This window comes from Pyrus communis, chromosome 2 (assembly GCF_041283825.1).
Source record: "Pyrus communis isolate YQ-2024b chromosome 2, ASM4128382v1, whole genome shotgun sequence".
Taxonomy (NCBI): domain Eukaryota; kingdom Viridiplantae; phylum Streptophyta; class Magnoliopsida; order Rosales; family Rosaceae; genus Pyrus; species Pyrus communis.
The window spans coordinates 27,183,222-27,191,187 of record NC_142566.1 but is presented as its reverse complement, the minus strand read 5'-3'; the positions used below and the strand labels follow the sequence as shown (position 1 = coordinate 27,191,187).

Sequence of the window (7,966 nt, the reverse complement as noted above, 5' to 3'; positions counted from 1 at the left end):
ATTCCAAGTCGCTACTGGAAATAGGATCACACTGCAAAAGAACAAAGAGTGAATATGATCAAAAAGCAATCTCGAAGAAAGAGAACGAAGCTTTGATCTCATTAGCTACTAGATTAAACAGATGCGTCAGAAAAAAAACCACGCACACAACATGATTAGTGTAAAATTACATGAAATGGGCCTGGTCTAAAACTTATAAGAGGCTATAAGTTGTGCATTTCTTGAATTCATCTAGCGAGAGCTATTTCTCTATCTTATCCAACTATTCTTTTGCCTGTAACAAAACTCCTAGAGTTCAAACAAATGAGAGAAGAACAGAGAAAAATAGATTATAAATGCATGCCGACAATCTAAGTTTAACTTCCCATCACGACTAAAGCATTTCATCTTTCAGCATAACTCATGGCTCAAGCTAATAAATTTAACAACTTCTCTCAGCTCTATATAGTATTGCATACAAACATGATTTGAACAAAGAGTGAGCAGCTAATATGATATATATGGGCAAAAAGCAATCTCGAAGAAAGAGAAGGTAGCCTTGATCTCATTAGCTACTGCATTAAACAGATGCATCAAGAAAAATCCACACACACCTGACAGATTAGTGTAAAATTACATGAAATGGGCTCAGTCTAAAACTTATAAGAGGCTAAGTTGTACATTTGTTGAATTCATCTAGAGAGGGCTATTTCTCTATCTTATCCAACTATTCCTTTGCCTGTAAGAAATCTCCTACAGTTCAAACAAATGATATATTTTTGCTTTCAGAAAGAGAGAAAAATAGATTACAAATACATGGCAACGATCTAAGTTTAAGTTCCTATCGCTACTAAAGCATTCCATCTTTCAGCATACCGGTCAACTTAATAAATTTAACAACTACTCTCAGCCCTAAATCTTAAGAATAATCAGAAATCCAACAACTTTGATTCGCAACCTATGCAAAAACTTTCAACTTTTCCCTCGAATTTTCCTCCAGTATCTCAGCAACCAAACATAACACTAACACACAGAACAATGAAATTTGAAACAGAAATCGAAACTCACCTCGCGGCCTGTGTGGTGGGAGGAGGAGGAAGATGAGGAGGGTTTGGACGACGCACCTTCGTCGCCGGAGTCGGCCACCGGAATGAGAAGCTCACAATCTCGCGGTACTCTGTCTCTACTCGTCATTCCTTCGTATTTTTGGCATTTCGAATATTTTGTTTTTATTTAATTAAATTTAATTAATATTTTAATTGGGTGACGATTATTAAAGAATGAAAACAGTGAATCCTGTTTTTTCAATTATTTAAAAATATAAAAATATAGTGGAGATTATTACGTGCATGTGTGGACTTCAAGGAAATGTGGTGTTTTGTTGCACCGCTAATTAAACAAGGCGCCGATTAATGAACGTTTAATCTCCAACAGGATACTCTCTGGAATTTTTTGGTAAGGATTCATGAATTATGTTCGTTCATCGTATATCGTGCGGTCAGTTTTTGTTATGTATTGTTTGTATTTAATTTTAAATAAAAATATTTAAAATGATTTCTGACCACCCGATGTACAATAAACGGACACGATTCATGGATTTTCAAGATTCTCAAAAAGAGGATTCAACGACAATCCAGATTCACTTGATCTCTCTCTTTTCTCAATTTTTAACCTGCGGATTTGGATCCTCTCCTAAGCTAATGGAGATGATCCTCCTGACCAATCATCATGGACCGTTGGTTTTTTATCCAACAGCTACAATTATTATAACTTTAAAGGGACCCCCTGTCTGTAACTGTTGGATTTTTATTTAACGGCTCACAATAATTGGTCAGGAGGTTCCTCTCCATAATTAGCTTAGGAGAGGATCCAAATCCTTACCCTGCAATTTGGTGTTCTTTTTTGGCAATAAAATATGAGAAATGCTAAGGTTTCTTTGTTGGCAATAAAATATGAGAAATGCTAAGGGCCTATATATATGACAAGAGAAATTTTGTATGTGTTTATAAGTAGTTGGATTATTATCTATATTGTCAATTAATTTCATGAGAAATAGCCCAACTACTTATACGCATATGCAAAGTTCATCTTTCCATTAATGTGAGATTCATTCTCAATAGAGGCATGCAATTATCGAACATAAACTCAATTTGGTAGGCAGGGACAAAATCGTTATTCTAGCAAACTGATGTCCAAGAAACTATGGTTTTGTAAGGGTGGAGAAAACAGAGATTAATCTAGCATGAGACAAACTTTTGAAGAAAATATGTAAAACCTCAACTTTCTTCATGACCATGCAAGCCATGACGCTTCTCATCATCCCCAGCACACAAATGAGTATTACTACAGATGAACCGAAATGGAAGAAGGCAAAATCTACTTTGAAGACAAAGCATTGCACTCTCGCCCAGACCACCCTCAGCGTCGTCATCAACCTCTTTCTCTTCTTCCCAGCTCGACTATTCGGATTTTCCCTTTGCATGCATCCTTCAAAGTGTCCAGTAGCATCAGATGATTTGGTCCTCATTTTACAAACAATTAATTTGTGATATTGACTGGTTGTTTTTGTTATTTGGAACATGAAAAGCAAACTTTGTTGGCTGATTAGTTTCTCGTCATGTTGTTCAGCAGCAGTTGATTTGATCCTCTTGATTCACCATTTGGACTCGGTCTTTGTTGGAAATTTTGAGTAGATATTTCATTGTCTCACATTGATCATCATCAAAAGGTTCTCTCACTTTATAAAGTTTTGTCTCTTTTAGAAAGTTGGAATGATGGACCATAAAGAATAAAATTGAGCTCAACCTTAGATATGGGTTTTGGAGTGTGCTAATTAATTGATAATTAATATATACTTAATATATAATTAATTATCAAAAGATGGGCATTGGGTTTGATCTCCGACTCTAATAATTAAATTCTTTAATTAATTATTTTTTAACTAATTTCAGATTTAATTAATTAATTAATTTTTATATCAACACTCATCTTTTCATATGAAGTATGAAGCGATGAAAGAACGCCAAATAGCAAAGCACCACTCTGAGAAGATGTCTCCCAATAGACGCATCTCATAGTCATACCTGTTGCGAACATGCATAAATATATTATATATACATCCATCTGCATGACATTTAGAACACAGAAAAATCAAACTCTTCTTCTACAATCCCAAACCTTTTTACTGAGAGAAGCACAAAGAAATTCGCTAGAAGTCTAGTTTTCTGGTGCTGGAATCTCGACTTAGATTGTTGAATCTTGGTGAAGTAGACATTCGTAGAACTACAAGCACAGAGTAAGGACGAAATTTTGTTTGTACGCAAACCTCGATCCTCAATTTGTCTGTTTAATATTATTTCGTTTTATTCATACTCTATTAAATTATTTGTTCGCTTTTATTATTTATTAGCATATATAAATTTATCATTGATTATTGATATTTATCCAACAGTCTTAACTATCTTTCTCACTTTTTTTTTATAGAAAAACAAAAATGTGTCCCGTTTCAAATATTAGCATTGCCTCGTGGTGCAAGGAATCATGAAGATATGGTATAGACGATGCTTTGATGCAGGCCAACTAGCTTTGATGAATTAAGGAAGGTAAATGTTAGGGGGAGTTTTTAAAGTGAGAATTTTTATGAATTCTCTGTCGCCTCACAATTTAATTTTAATTTTTTAGCGAACATTATAAAATACTGTGCAAAAAAAAAATTGAGGCAGAGAATCCATAAAAAGTCTCACTTTTGTGAGAGTCTCATTAACACTTCTCATTGAGGAATTATGAAGTGCTGGTGGGAAGGATTGGTCGATCCCTTTGAAATTTTTTGTCAAGGTTCGAACTAATTACGATGTACCTTTATTTTAAGTCAATCAGTTGTGGTCTCTGGTGATATTAATATAGGGGTGTGATATTCACACATTTTTTTACTTCTCACAAACCCTTTCAATTTTCGTCCGTCGAATCGGATGAATTGAATAAGATTAAATAACAAAAATTAAGAAGTGATATGTAAGAAGTAAAAAGAGATGTTTGAATAACATATCCCTTAATACTAATGGAGAGGCAGGTAAAGGGGTCCTTCAAGACAAATTAGTGTTCATGGAAGTGGGCACGTTAAGAGTATTGTAAGGCACTAATTAATAAGTTATTCCGGAAGAATTAGACCCCAAAAGCAAGGAGAAAGCAAAAGGATGGTGGAATATTGGCGTTCTTGTCTATATATTTGACTTTGGCAATTGCTCCATGACGAAAGGAAAAAGACATCCAATAAATTATAACAATAACTTATTCGCGGTAATTACAACTATTCAACTAATTAATAATGTATTATTTTATGTTGAAATTTGGCCGCATTTAAGATGTAGCATGACAATAACCATATATAATAAATAAAGAGTGATGTTAGATATATTAAATTTGGTGACTACATTTGCAAATTAAATAATGTGTCACCAATAAAAAATAAGGACGTTAATCAACAATTAAGTAATAATCTAATTATTAACTTCCACGTCATTTAGTTTATAAATTTTTGTCTACGAATTTAGTTTATTTAGCATTAGCCATAAACAAAAATCATAAAAAAAAAAAAATCATAAAAAAAATAATAATAATAAAAAAAACTTAAATGCGAAAGGATAAAGGATAATTAAAAACCATTATTTAAATAATGGGTGCTTGCGTTTGATTTTTTCAGGAGTTTGACAAGATGAATGGGAGTGGGTGGCAATGTTTGGTGTGCTCTAACTTCAGTTGTTTCTTCCCTCGTTCACCTGGGACTTCCATATATTTTCTCGGGAGACCATGAATTTCCTTCTCTTCAAGGCTGCCTCTTCTTGAGAGAGAGAAAGGGAGGAGATTCCGCATAAACGGTGGTGAAGTGGTTGAAGAGTCCTTATGTCATCAATCAGAGCAGGCCCTGAGGGTGTACAAAAGGTGCCACCGCATAGGGCTTCTGATTTGGAAGGGCCCCCAAATTTTCATTACATGTATACATATGTATATAAAATAGATTAGAAGCAAAAGACAATCTTATCTGTGGTTCTAGCGCTAGCGGTTTAGCTCTTGCAAATTTTCATTCCTTGTGACATTGCTTTGCTATTTTAAGCTTTTGCAAATTTGTAAACTTAAAAAAGGAGATAACAAAAATGTTAAGGAAAATATCTCTATTACTTAGTCAATATTGTAAATTGGTATTGTAGTTATTTCCTTTCCTTTTTAGTTCCTGATCAAGCCTTGCTTATAGGCAATAGTTTAGGATCCCATTGATTGAACCATTGTATAAAGCTGTAAACCTATATGTTGAAAAGTAATTTGAATATCACAATCCCATTCTGTGATTTTATGATGGTACCAGAGTGATTGATATTTGGGAAAATAATAAGCAAACACACAAACACCAAAACAACCCTAGCAAAACATAGCCATGGGTGATAACACAGACACGAAGTCAACTTCCTCGAGCATGACTTCATATCTAAAGTGGGAGAATCCTAATCATCCACTTTATCTCCATCATTCAGATCAACCTGGTGCAGTACTTATGCCGCATCCATTGGTGGAAGATAATTACAGTACATGGATTCAATCCATGACCATGGCCTTAACGGTCAAGAACAAATTAGGGCTTGTTGATGGGACTGTCAAGAAGCCGAGTGAAGATAAACATGCAGAATTGCAGCAATGGAATCGTTGCAATAATCTGGTTAAGACGTGGCTCTTAGGATCCATGTCAAAAGAAATCTCAAGTAGCATCATCAACTGCAAGGATGTAAGACAGATGTGGCTTGATTTACAAGAACGGTTTTCTCATGCAAATATCGTTCAATTGTTTCACGTAGAAAACGAGATCCATGATTGTGTGCAAGGTAACATGACGGTGAGTTCATACTTTACCAAACTTAAATGGGACGAACATGACGTGCTGTGCTCTATCCCTGCATGTAGCTGCGATACGAAGAAGGAAATCATCTCTTATATTGAGACCCAGAAAACAATGAAATTTCTCATGGGTTTAAATGATTCTTTTTCCACTGTCCGTAGTAATACCCTTATTCTTGAGCCTTTACCCACAGTGAACAAAGCTTACTCTCTTGTTCTTCGCCATGAGAAGCAGGCAGAGGTCTCAAGTGGAAAACATACTCCTCAACCTGAAGCGGCAACTTTTGCTGTGAAGAATGATGGCCGCGAACTTGAACTCGAGGATGGTGGTCTTCGCTGTGGCAAATGTAAAAAGACGAATCATAACACCAAAAATTGCCGTGCCCATCTCAAATGCACCTTTTGTGGGTGGAAGGGTCATACCTTCGAATATTGCCGTAAACGCAAAGCGGCTACTGAAACGGAACAAAGCCGCTCATCCACTTCCAAGGGCAATCAAATTGCCGTGCATGACAAGAGAGACGGGATGCCAAACTTCCCATTTTCCTAAGAAGATTGTAAGCAGATCATTGCCATGTTAAACAAAAACCGTTCCTCATTTGCAAATCACGTGGGTAACTCTTCAACTAATGAAGTACTTTCAGGTAAAGCATTTTCCTTTCTACATAATGGCATTAAAAATGTTTGGATCTTGGATAGTGGTGCAACAGATCACGTTGTTTACAGCCCTCATTATCTCACGTCGTCGAGGCCAGTTACAAATCACACTGTTGAACTACCCAATGGTTATCTTGCCACGGTCACTCACATTGGCCAAGTGGTCTTCTCTCCCAACCTTGTGCTTGATAATGTTTTGTGTGTCCCATTCTTTACCTTAAATCTGATATCCATTAGCAAACTCACCTATGATTCCCTTTATATTACCATCTTCTTAAAACAATTTTGTGTCATACAGGACCTACGCTCAGGGAAGATGATTGGGACGGGAATTGAACCGGGGGGGGGGGGCCTCTACTATCTCGATCCAACAAAGAAAGGAACATGCAACACCATTAGCACAACCAACCATCATCTTTGGCACCAACGTCTTGGACATCCATTCAAAACTGTTTCCATGTTATTTCCTTTTTTCAAACAAAATTTTTGTGATTCAAATAAGTGTGTCATTTGCCCTTTAGCCAAGCAAATGAGAGCACCTTTTTCACTGAGTTCCATATCCACTAAATCATGTTTTGAATTAATACATGTTGATATCTGGGGGGGATACCATGTTCCTTCTCTTTCTGGTGCAAAATACTTTCTCACTATCGTTGATGATTACACTCGGAGCACCTGGATTTACTTAATGAAATATAAATCTGATACACAACAGCTCCTTGTGCAATTTGTTCATTTGGTCGAAACCCAATTTAATACTAAAGTCCAAATCATTCGCAGTGATAATGGTCCCGAGTTTAAGCTTGATAGTTTTTATGCCACGAAAGGTATTGTTCATCAAACCAGCTGCGTTCACACACCACATCAAAATGGTGTTGCTGAACGTAAGCATCGCCATTTATTAAATGTTGCCCGAGCTTTACTCTTTCAAGCCAACATGCCAAAACATTTTTGGGGGGATGCCATACTCACTTCAGCTTATCTCATCAACCGCACACCCACACCTCTTCTACAAGGAAAGACACCTTATGAAATGTTGTTTCAAAAAACACCCAGTTACTCACACATACGAGTTTTTGGTTGTTTGTGTTTTGCTTCCACTCACGCTTATAAACCTTCCAAATTTGATCCTCGTGCCCGTCGTTGTGTTTTTCTTAGGTATCCATATGGCCAAAAGGGTTATTGACTTTTCGACCTACATCTTGTTTTTGTTTCACGGGACGTGCTCTTTTTCGAAGATCACTTCCCTTATCACTCTGACACTTCCGCTACTCACCCACAGTTTACCACCCTAACACCTTCCCTATCCCAACTTGATGTGGATTCTTCTCCTGTCCCGCGACCACTCATACCTCTCATCTCCACTGAACTTCCGACCACTCCTACTTCTCCACCATCCGAGACTTCTCCACCTTCCACACCACCACCTATACAATCTCCAGACATC

The 7,966-nt window shown here is 36.6% G+C and overlaps 1 pseudogene; it reads left to right on the top strand.

Moving 5' to 3' along the window:
- Positions 1-5,761: 5,761 nt before the first annotated feature.
- Positions 5,762-6,855, top strand: LOC148698854 (uncharacterized; annotated as a pseudogene).
- Positions 6,856-7,966: the final 1,111 nt, after the last annotated feature.